The sequence below is a fragment of the Tamandua tetradactyla genome, chromosome X (genome assembly GCF_023851605.1).
Source record: "Tamandua tetradactyla isolate mTamTet1 chromosome X, mTamTet1.pri, whole genome shotgun sequence".
In the NCBI taxonomy this organism is placed as follows: domain Eukaryota; kingdom Metazoa; phylum Chordata; class Mammalia; order Pilosa; family Myrmecophagidae; genus Tamandua; species Tamandua tetradactyla.
In genome coordinates, this window is record NC_135353.1 from 86,037,192 (window position 1) to 86,047,914 (window position 10,723).

The following is a 10,723-nucleotide window of genomic DNA, read 5'->3' on the forward strand; positions in this document are numbered from 1 at the left end:
TTGAAGAAGGTACAGCCTTAACCCTTGCATTAACTGAGAGCATAGCCACTATGCAGGTGCTTGGCAGGATGGGGCTTCCACTTCATCAGGCCTGGAAAACAAAATAACGTTCCATAGATGACTTTCAGACCTTGCAAGCTAATGGAGTCTTTCCTGCATGGTTTCAAAATTATTTGGAACTGTGGCTTCTATTTTCCTTGCAATTTCTCCCTATGGGCTAGGAAATGTTTATCCTATGCCTGTCCTTTCTTTGTATATTGTCAGCAGAAAACTTGTTCTCTAAGATTCATAGGTCCACAGCTGAGTAGAATTGTGCCCCAGGACAGACCACACCTATAACTAATTTTTATGAGACTTTGCACTAAGCATTGTTACTGAAATGACTTAAGGCTTTTGGAATTTTGTGATGGAATGAGTTTATTTTGCATGTTGATAGAATAAGACTTTTGGGGTCCAGAGGGCAAAATGTGACGGTTTGAAGTTATATGTACCCCAGAATAACCTGTTCTTTAATCTAATCCTTTTCTGGAAGTCTAATTTTCTGATATGGTTACTTCAGTTAAGGTGTGACCCACCACAGTCAGGATGGGTCTTCTTTTGTTTGTTATAGAATCTTTATTATGAATCGTCAATGTTAGCAATGTGAAACATGGATAGTGTTGCTTGTGAAGTTATTTACATATTCTAGCTGCAGAGATGCAACATCCAATTCATTAGTGTATGTGAGTACAGATTTTCTTCTTGGGCCATAGGATTTGGAGTTTGCTCTCTTTACCAGAGTCATTATAGTGAAATCATACTATATGTATTCTTTTGTGTTTGGCTTATTTGATTCAGCATTATTATCATCTAGGTCCATCCACGTTGTCATATGCTTCAAGACCTCATTTCATCTTACTGCTGCACAATATTCTATCATGTGTATGTACCACATTTTGTTTATCCACTTATCAGTTGATGGGAAAGTGGATTGTTTTCATTTTTTTGCAATTATGAATAGTGCCACTATGAACATCAGTGTACAAATGTCTGTCCGTGTCACTGCTTTCATCTTTTCTGGGTATATACCTAACACTGGTATTGGCCGGTCCTAGGGCAAATCAATACTTAGTGTTCTAAGGAGCTGCCAAACTGTCTACCACAGCAGTTGTGCCATTATATATTCCCACCAGCAGTGCGTAAGTGTTCCAATTTCTTCACATCCTTTCCAACATTTATAGTTTCCTGTTCGTTTAATAGCAGCTCTTTTTATGAGTTTGAGATGATATCTTATTTTAGTTTTGATTTGCATTTTCCTTACAGCTAATGAAGATGAGAATTTCTTCATGTGGCTTTTGGCCATTTGTACCTCCTTTTCAGAAAAGAAATGTCTATTCATATCTTTTGTTCACTTTATAATTGGGTTGTCTTTTTTTTGTTGTTAAGTTGAATAATTTCTTCGTATATATATATACGATATCAAACCTTTATCCAATATATTGGTATGAAATATTTTCTCCCATTGAGTTGACTTCCTTTTCACCTTTTTGACAAACTCCTTTGAAGCACAGAAGCGTTTGATTCTGAGAAATTCCTATTTGTCTATTTTTTTTCTTTCATGACTTGTCCTTTGGGTGTAAAGTTCATGAAACAATCTCTTATCCCTAGATCTTGAAGATTTTTTCCATATATTTTCTTCTAAGAGTTTTATGGTACTGGCTCTCTTATTTAGGTCTTTGATCCATTTTATGTTAATTTTTGTTTAGGGTGTAAGATAGGGGTCCTCTTTCATTCTTTAACTATTGATATTCAGTTCTCCCAAGCCCACTTATTGAAAAAACTATTCTGTCCCAATTCAGTGGATTTGGGGGCTTTGTCAAAGATTAATTGACTATAGATTTGATGGCCAATCTCTACACTCTTGATTCAGTTCCATTGGTCTATACTTCTGTCTTTGTGCCAGTACCATGCTGTTTTGACCACTGTGGCTTTACAGTAAGCTTTAAAGTCAGAAAGTGTTAATCCTCCCAAGTCATTCTTCCTTTTTAGATATGTTTAGCTATTCAAGATTTCTTTCCTTTGCACATAAATTTGATAACTAGCTTTTCAACGTTTTCAAAGTAGATTGTTGGTGTCTTTTTTTTTGTTATTGTTTTTTGGCATGGGCAGGCTCCGGAATCAAACCTGGGTCTCTGGCTTGGCAGGTGAGAATTCTTGCCTCTGAGCCACCATTGCACCACCCTGTTTGTTGGAATTTTAATTTGTATTGCAGTGTAGATCAATTTTGGTAGAATTAACACCTTAACGACATTTAGTCTTCCTATCCATGAACACAGAATATCTTTCCATCTATTAAGATCTTTGATTTTTTAATCAGTGCTTTTTCGTTTTCTGTGTACGGGTCCTTTACATCCATGGTTAAGTTTATTCCTAAATACTTGATTCTTTTGGTGCATATTTTGAATGGAATTTTTTCTTTAATTATCTCCTCTCCTCAGTGAAGTCATTACTTGTATATTGAAACATTACTGATTTTTGTATATTAATCTTATATCCTCGCACTGTGCTGAATTTATTTATTAGCTCAAGTAGCTTTAAGATATATTTCTCAGGATTTTCCACATATGGGTTCTTGTCATAGAAGAAAATTTTACTTCTTCCTGTCCCATGTGGAGTCCTTTTATTTCTTTCTCATGCCTTATTGCTCTAGCTAGAACTTCTAGTACAGTCTTGAATAATAGCATTGCCAGTGGGCATCTTTATTCTGTTCCCAATCAGGAGGAATGTTTTCAATCTCTCAAGATTGGGAATGATGCTGGCTATGCTTTATGACCTTTATGACATTGAGGAACTTTCCTTCAATTCTTACCTTTTAACCTGTTTTTATTAGAAAAGGATGCTGAATTTTGTCAAATGCTTTTTCAGCATTAATAGATATGTTCGTATGACTTTTTCCTGTTGACTTGTTAATTTGCTATATTACATTGATTTTCTTATGTTGAACCACCCTTGAATTCCTGATATAAACCCCACTTGGTTGTGATGTATTTATCTTCTGATATATCACTGGATTCAATATGCTGAAATTTTGTGAGAATTTTTGCATATGTGTTCATTAGGGAAATTGGTCTGTAATTTTCCCTGCTTGTAGCATCCCTGTCTGGTTTTGATATTAGAGGGATGTTAACTTCATAAACTGAGTTCAGTAGTGTTCCTATTTCCTCAACTTTTTGGAAGAGTTTAAGCAGAATTGGTGTTAGTTCCTTTGGAAATGTTTGATAAAATTCCTCTGCGAAGTTCTCTGGCCCTGGGCTTTTCTTTGTAGGAAAATTTTTGATAATTAATTGAATCTCTTGTAATTGGTTTGTTAAAATCTTCTACTTCTTCTCAAATCAGTGTTTATATTTCATATGTTTCTCAAAATTTGTCCATCTCATCTAAGTTGTCTAGTTTGTTAACTTATAGTTATTCATAGTATTCTCTTATATATTTTAAATTACTTCAGGTTCCATGATAATGGGCCCCCTCTCATTTCTGATTTTGTTTGTTTGTATCCTCTGTTTTTTTTTTTTCTTTCTCAGTCTAGCTAGCGGTCCATCAATTTTATTGATTTTCTCAAAGAACCATCTTTTGGTTTGCTGATACTTTTTTTTTCTTTTTGTTCTTTAGTTCCTTTATTTCTGCTTTAATCTTAGTTATTTATTTTGTTCTACTTGTATTTGGGTTAGTTTGCTGTTCTTTCTCTAGTTTTTCCACGTGAGCATTTAGATAGTCAATTTTTGCTTGTTCTTTTCTTTTTCTTTTTTGGGGGTTGGTGGTGGGGGTGGTGTGCATGGCCTGGGAATCAAACCCATGTCTCCTGCATGGAAAACGAGGATTCTACCAATGAACCACCTGTGCACCCCATTCTTCTTTTTTATTATAGGCATATAGAGTGATAAATTTCTCTCTCTCAGCACTGCCTTTGCGACATCCCACAAGTTCTGATATGTTGTATTTTCATTTTCATTCATCGCCAGGTATTTTCCAATTTCTCTAACAATTTCTTCTTTGACCCACTGATTACTTAAGAGTGCATTGTTTAATTTACATATACTTGTGAAAGTTTTGACTCTTTCATGATTATTAATTTCTAGCTTGATTCCATCATGATCAGAAAAAGTATGAATAATTTCAATCTTGTTGAATTTGTAAAGACCTGATTTGTATTCCAGCATATGCTCTATCCTGGAGAATGTCCCTTGACCACTAGAGTATAATGTATATCCTTATATTATGGGATGTAGCAATCTATATGTATCAGTTAAGCCTAATTCATTTATCACATTGTTTAAATTCTGTATATTGTTACGTAGCCTCTGTTTGGTTGTTCTAGCCATAAAAGAGAGTGGTATATTGAAGTTTCCCACTATTGTTGAAACATCTATTGCTTCCTTCAGTTTTGCCAATTTTTGCCTCATGTTTGGAGCTCCTTGATTGAGAGCATAAACATTTATGATTTTTATTTCTTCGTGATGGATTGTCCCTTTTATTAATATATAATGCTCTTCCTTGTGTCTTATGACATCTTTACATTTAAAGTCTATTTTATCTGATGGTAATATGGCTACTCCTGCTTCCTTTGGTTACAACTTGCATAGAACATCTTTTTCCATCCTTTCCCTTTCAATCTACTTGTATCCATGGGTCTAAAATGAGCCTCTTGTAAGCAGCATATAGATGAATCATATTTCTTAATCCATTCTGTCAATCTCTGTCTTTTAATTGGGGAGTTTAGACCATTAGCATTCAAAGTTATTGCTGTAAGGGCAGTTCTTGATTCTACCATCTTATCATTTAGTTTTTGTTTGTCATATCTGTATATTCTTTTTCCTTTCTCTCTTTTTATCCATTAAATTACCCTTACTGATACTGTTCAATTCTGCACACTCCTCTAAACCTTCTTCTCCTGTCATTTTTTGTCAGCTGACAGAACTCCCATTCGTATTTCTTGTAGGTCAGATTTCTTGATGGCAAATTCTCTCAGCCTTTGTTTGTCTGTGAAGATTTTAATCTCTCCCATAATTTTGCAGAACAACTTGGCAGAGTAAAGAATTCTTTGCTGGATGTCATTCTCATTCAGAAAATTAAATATATCTTTCCACTTCCTTCTGGCCTCCATGGTGCCTATTGAATAGTCTGAGTTCAGTCTTAGGCAGTTTCCATTTTATTTAGTGAATCTCTTTTCTCTTACTTGCTTTCATGACTGTTTGCTTCCCTTCAAGATTTAATATTCTGATTAGTATGTGTCTTTGAGTAGGCCTATTTGGATTTATTCTATTTGGAATTCATTGGGCTTGTTTGATTTGCATATTTATATCTTTTATAAGCCATTTTGTTTTGGTATATTGCATTCTGGCAGCTTTAGCAAACTAAAACATCCCTTTACTCTTCTTTTCTCCCTCTGGGATACCAATAATTCTTTTATTTGTGCCTTTTTTGTTGTTCATCATTTCCCTGAGACCTAGTTCCATTTTTTCTTGCTATTTTTTCTTTTGTGCATTCAAGTTCAATTGTCCTATCTTCTAATTTCTTATTCTTTCTTCTACCACTTCAAATTTGCTGTTTTGTGTCTCTAGTATACTTTTTTTTCATGTGCAGGCACCGGGAATTGAATCTGGGTCTCTGGCATGGCAGGTGGGAATTCTGCCACTGAGCCACTGTTGCACTGCCCTCTAGGATACTTTTAATTTGGCCTACAGTGTCTATTATCTTTATGAGATCTGCTGTCTTTCTATTTTTTCTTTCAAATTCTTCCTTGTGCTTTTCTAGTGTCTTCTTGATATCCTTTATGTCATTAAGAACATCCTTGATTAATTATTCCAAATGCTGTATCCATGCCAGTGATTTAGTTTGGTCATTTGTCTGGCCCATATTTGCCTGAATCTTCACTTGCTTTGTGATCTTCTTTTACCTTGGAGAATTTGATTGTGTTAATAAGGCTATTTTGCAAGTTGATTTCCTTCACTCATTTAAGGTTTTGTATCTACTTGGGTTTGTGTTGAAAGTCCTCTTTTGGATTTGTTTCATGGGTACTTCCCCACCAAATCGAGTCCTCGATCTCATGGAGTGATTGCGGTTCTACTTTAGGCTGTAGTTAAAGTTATGCAGATAGGCAATTTGCCAGACTGTACTTTCCAACTCTCCCAGCAGATGGCCCTCTTGAGCCACCTTTTCTCCTCAGGCCCACTTCCCCATTGTGGTTGCCAACTGAGTGGAATGGCAACCTGATATAATTCCAGCCAGGACCACTGGTCTTGTTGCTTGTGGAAACCTGGCATCCCTAGAGGATGGGTATTGTGCACCTCAGCATAGACCCTGCTTGTGTGCCAAATAGATCTGGTGACCCCCAGATTCCTACTTATGATAACCTTGGGCTGTGAGACTGGGATTTCACCTTCCCTTGCCCAAAGTCAATTTGTAAATGTCTGGCAGCTTGTCAAGGTATTCAGTTCAGCCAGTTTCCTTGTCCTCGCCTCTCTGTCTGTGCATGCCTGAGGTCTTTGGGCCACCTTGAGGGAAAGGGAATGATACAGGACCCAAAAAGGTCTCCTTCACTGGCCAGCTGTCATACAAGCACTACTCCATATCTCCCCCTCCTTCCTGGGGAAGGGCCCTCCAGTCTGTGCCAAAAAATCCAGGTGCCCACAGCTGACTGTCTCAGGAGTAGGGAGCAGGCTGTGTACCCTGGCCAAATGGTCTCTTGCTCAGGGAGAGTAAGTCTGCTGACTTCTAGGTTCTCCATGGGAACTCCCACCTGCAGAGCTATGAAGGAAGATCTCAAAAGCCAGTTGCAGTGGTAGGCTGGAATCATGACTGAACACAGCCACCCCATTTTCTCCATCCCAAGTTTCTCTGCTTTTTTGTTCAGAGCTTCCTTGTACAGGGTAGAAGACCATCTCTGGTCTTCGCTCCCTTGAACTACTGTCCTGGACATTTTTTCTGTACCATCTCTTGTTGTTGAATGGAGCTGGGGTGAACTCAGCCTCCATTATTCTACCATCTTTCCAGAAGTCCCCAAGATGGGTCTTAATCTTATTACTAGAGAACTTATAAGCAGAATGAACTCAGACATGAGATATAAAAACAATGGAAACAAGAAGCTGAAAATCAACAAAACCCAGAAGAGCAGGGAGAGACCAGCAGACACTGACATTTGCCTTGCCATGTGACAGAGGAGCCAAGGACTGCTGGCAGCTTGCCTTTGGGAAGAAAACATCATTTGATGATGCCTTGGTTTGGGAATTTTCCATTTCATGGTATATAATTTGAGCAGCCTAGAGGAAACTAAAACAAAGTCTTCTAGGGAATTTCTAATTTCTGTTACTATGGTCTTCAGCTCTGTTTTGTTTCTTATAATTCCATTTTTTATTGATATTCTCTTTGTGATCATCTATTGTTTTTCTGATTTCCTTTATTTCTTTGTCCACGCTTTACTTTAGCCCTTTGAGCATATTTTGGAACATTTTATTAAGTCTTTGTCTTTGTTTATCCTTGATCTGATCCTCCTTTTTGATGGTTTTTAATGTGTTAGCCTTCTTCTTTGTCTGTGTCATTGCTGTTTCTTTTGTATGTTTTAAACTATTTTTTGAAACCTGGACATCTTGATATTTTAATGTGTATAGCTGAAATTTAGATCCTGTGGCATGATCCTTAAGCTTGCATTCAGCTAGTTTTATGACAGAACATTTATGTATGCCAGTAGCTAACAAAAAAAAAGGAAGACTGAAAACAAGAGAACACCTTCCCCAGTTCCCACAACTTTACCTTTGTAAGTGCTCTCCTTCAAAGCTTATCCATACATTGGGTTTGGAGTATAACTACAGGGCAAAGTATAGAGTCTTCCCTGATCCTTTCTGCGCATTCACCTTGTCTTGTCCCTGTGGAACAAGAACAAGGAATCCACACTGGGAGCATGTGATACCTCTGTGCTTAGCTCGCTGTGGGTGAGCGAGAGGCCAGCTAGGGCACGATTATATCTTACAACTTGCAAGTAGCTTTTTTTCTTGATTTGGCACTTTCCTTGTTACTGCACTCCTTTAACTGTTTTCTGGAGCTCTCAGAAACATGTTACTGCTCCTTGTTGCTGGTCATTCACAGTATCTGTGGGAGAACAGAGCCCTGACATGTCTCACTCTGCCATCTTCATCAGCACAGTCTCAAGGTTGTTGGAATTTTGAAAGGGATTGGGTTGGGTATGTAAGTTGCTGTAGGTACTATTGACACCTTAATCATGTTAAAGTCTTCCAATCCATGATCGTGGAATATTTTTCCATTTATATAAGTGTTGTTTAATTTCTTTCGGTAATGCCTGGAAATTTTCTGAATGCAAGTCCTTTACAGTTCTTTGTTAGATTTTTTCCTAGATATTTGATTTCTTTTACTGCTCTTGTAAATAGAATTGTTTTCTTGCTTTCCTTTGCATATTGTTCATTGCTGGTGTGATGGTTAGGATCTGATATAAACTTGGCCAGGTGATGATGCCCAATTGTCTGGTAAGGAAAGCACTGACCTAAGTGTTGCTGCAAAGATATTTCATGGCTGGTTGATAAACCAGAAGGCTGGTTTATTAAACCATCAGTCAGTTCACTGCAGCTGTAGCTGATTACATCTGTGAACAACTTAGGGCAAGTTTCCTGCAAACAAGATAATACAATCACTTGGGTTTGATTCAGTCAGTTTTAAGACTTAAGGAAAAAGAGAATTTTTACTGCTTCTTCAGCCAGTGAGCCTCTCCTGTGGAGTTTGTTGAGACCCTACATTGGAGTTGCCAGCTTCGAAGCCTGCCTTTTGGATTTTGGACTCTTGCATTCCCATGGTTGAAGTAAAACAGATGGGAAGTCTACTAAATTCTTATTTGAGCTGTATAAGCAGAATTCTAGGTCAAGTAAACAGAATTCTAACTTGAATTCTAAAATCAGAGAGTCATAGTTCCTTAATTCCCAGACTTGAGACAGTTTACAGATTCAGAGCTCCTTGAATGAGGGGAGGGCTGAGTACCTTGGGGAAGTACCCTGTTATACTGCCCAAAATTTACACTGTTAACCTTCCTCCCGGTCTTCTCCAAGGAGACCTATGACCTTTTACCAAGGTGACTGTGCATTGGTGAAAAGTAAATGATTAGATATTTAGAGGATTATTAGACACTGGCTCAAAAGTGACACTAATTCTAGGATACCTGAAACGTCACTCTGGTCTCCACTCAGACTAGGGGCTTATGGAGATCAGGGGATCAATGAAGTTTTAGCTCATGTCCATCTCACAGTGGCTCCAGTGGCTTCCTGGAACCATTCTGTTGTCATTTCCCAAGTACTGTAATCATTGGAATAGACTTACTCAGCAACTGGCAGAAACTCCACACTGGTTCTCAGATTCATGGAGTGAGAGTTATTATGGTAGAAAAGGCTAAGTGCAAGCCACTAGAACTGCCCATACCCAGCAAAATAGTGAATTAGAAGCAATACATATTCTTGGAGGGATTACAGAGATTAGTGCCATTTTGCTGGTTTGAAAGAATTTATATACCCTAGAAAAGCTATGTTTTAAGCCTAATCAACCTTGTGGTAGCAATGGTGTCTTCTAATCCATATTCAGTTACTATGGGTTGGAAGCTTGGTTAGGTTATCTCCACAGAGATGTGACTCAATCAGTTGTGGGTATTAAACCTGATTACATGGAGATGTGACTCCACCCATTTGGGTGGGTCTTGATTAGTATTCTGGAATCCTGTAAAAGAGGAAACATTTTTGGAGAAAGCTAGAGGTTCTGAGAGAGCAGAGAATGACAGAAGGGATGGCCATAATAAGCAGAGAGTCCACCAGCCAGCAACCTTTGGAGATGAAGGAGAATACCACTAGGGGAGATTCATGAAACAAAAGGCCTGGACAGGAAGCTAGCAGATGCTGTGTTCTCCATATGCTTTTCCACTTGAGAGAGATACCCTGAACTTCATCAGCATTCTTGAATCAAGGTATCTTTCTCTAGATGCCTTAGATTGGACATTTCTATAGACTTGCTTTAATTGGGATATTGGCCTTAGAACTGTAGACTAGCAACCTATTAAATTCCCTTTTTTAAAATCTGTTCTGTTTCTGGTATATCACATTCCAGCAGCTGGCAAGCTAGAACAGCACCCTTAAGGATTTGAAGGATGTGGGGGTGATTATTCCCACCACATTCCCATTCACCTCTCCTATTTGGCCTGTGTAGAAAACAGATGGGACTTGGAGGATGACAGTGGATTATCATAAACTTAAACAAGGTAGGGACTCCAGTTGCAGTGGCTGTTCCAGATTTGGTATCATTGCTTAAGCAAGTCAACATATCCCCTGGTACCAGGTATGCATCTTTGATTTAGCAAATGTTTTTTCACATAGGTGTTGGTAAAGACTACAGGAAACAGTTTGCATTTAGTTGGTAAGGCCAGAAGTATACCTACACTCTCCCACCTTAGGGACATATCAACTCTCCAGCCCTATGTCATAATTTTGTCCAGAGGGACCTTGATCATTTATCCTTCCCACAAGATATCACACTGGACCATTATACTGATGATACCATGCTGATTGGGCCTAGTGAGGAGAAAGTAGCAACAATTCTAGACTTATTGGTAAGGTATTTACATGTCAGGGGATGGGAGATAAATCCAACAAAAATACAGGGGCCCTGCACCTCAGTGAAATTTCTAGGTGCCCAGTGGTTGTGG